Below are 1,861 nucleotides of genomic sequence, written 5' to 3'. Positions count from 1 at the left end.
TCTTAATTGCTCCTGTTTCCTGGTTCTTTCATGTTGTTTATTTGCTAAGGAATTCTTAACTGCTCCTTATCAGTAATCATCCATTTTCCCTCTTTCAATATGTTGAAGGATTCTTAACTGCCCTTCACCAATTTGAGCTCATTCCATCAGTTTCTAGCCTCGATTTGTCCCCTGTTTGACTACCTTGCTCTGTGAAGCCATCCTCTGTCAAGAAACCAAATCTAGAAAGCCATCTTCTTTTGACTCCATCATGCCCGATGGACTGAATTATTATGTTTTACATCTATGTTCTATTGAATCTCAACACCGAAACCCAAACCCAAAACAAAACCCTCGAACTTCATAACTAGCATAGCACCTTTAAAAACAAAGCTAAATCATAAAGAGAGAGCCCTCTCTGGATACAGATTGGCTAGATTCTGTATCTAAAAGATTGGTCTGTGGTTACCTCGGCCGTATTCCCTTTCTTACAACTTTTGGTAACAACCTGAGAGATAACAGGTTGGAAGGGAGGCTCCAAAACGTAACTAAGGCAAAATTTTGGAGGGTGGTTATAGCCGCTACAACACTTAGCGACACACTGGTAGAACTCCAGCTCTCTAAATGGACCTTGTTTGTGGAAATAAAGTCTAACACCTTCGGAAGTATTGTTCAGTTCTCAGCTCCTCTTGGTTTCCACACTAGCTTGATTGTAAGATGTAGCATCTGCCAAGCTCTTAGTCAGCTAACACACATTCCAAGCCAAGGAAACACATTTGTTTCGATTGGGTTTGAGGGGTTTATTGGTGCGCAAGCATTATAGTCGTCAGAGTCTTAGTTTCATCTCTGGTGTTGTTTCGTTGTAGCAGGCTTAGATAGTACCTCGGTGGAGTCACATAGGAACACAAGCATGGCTCTACTGTCAACGAGCTTGGTCAATACCCTTGCGGAGTTACTTGCATCACCTCCCTGCGTAGGAAGCCTTTCACTTCTTTCACCTTATTCATTTTTCATTTTGAGTTTTTTATTTTATTTTTCATTTTCTCATTTTTCATTTTTTTCAACTCTGCGTAGCACTTATTCATTTCAGACGCGGAAGAGGGATCCCGAATTATTGAGAGCATAAGAGGTTGTTCCAGCAGAGAAGTAGTTTATTATACCTATGACGTGCTTGTTAAGATTTTCCCCCTCACCTTCCTCTACTTGACTAAGCTGACAAAGGTTAACCCAAAAAACAACCGACTAAAGTAGGTGACACTAGTTAGCGCGCAAGCGTTGTGTTTTCACCAAGGTTCACTTCGAACAGTACGTATTTTCCTTCAACGTATCATGGACTAAAAGTAACAAGCTCTTCATACAAAGTCAAGATGACAGATAACCAAGTAGTGATAGTTGTACAAGCCCTCTTGTACTTCACCCAGCTCGTTTCAAGAGTCATACATGGTTTCATACGAAACTAACCTACGAACGAAACAAGCAAACTATACAAACGAAGCAAGTGAACTAACAAACAACAAAGTAAAGCAAGAGAAAAAGCAAAAGTGAAAGCAAAGTAAGCAAGTAAACAAGCAAGAAAGCAAACAAACAAACAAAGCATGTAAGCAAACAAGCATGCAAGCAAACACTACTACTCCTACACTAACAGTGCATGGGCTTGATCACATGAAGTGATATTTCCAATGCATCCACCAGCGCATTGGTTGACCCATGTTGGTTAAGGCTTCATCCGCGAGCAACCCAGTTGTGTGAACCAAAAAGCAAGAAAGATATAACAATAAAGACAACCACACTTGGTGTTTCAAAGTGCCCATAGGACATAAGTGAGTGCAAGTGCATGACGAGCAGTTTGTGGACTTATCATAGTGTTTTGTGACATTGCATG

Source organism: Pinus tabuliformis, chromosome 8 (genome assembly GCF_031772625.1).
Source record: "Pinus tabuliformis cultivar Carrire ecotype Pingquan chromosome 8, CPIR1, whole genome shotgun sequence".
Taxonomy (NCBI): Eukaryota; Viridiplantae; Streptophyta; class Pinopsida; order Pinales; family Pinaceae; genus Pinus; species Pinus tabuliformis.
The sequence above is the reverse complement of the archived record's forward strand: the minus strand, read 5'-3'. Positions refer to the sequence as shown.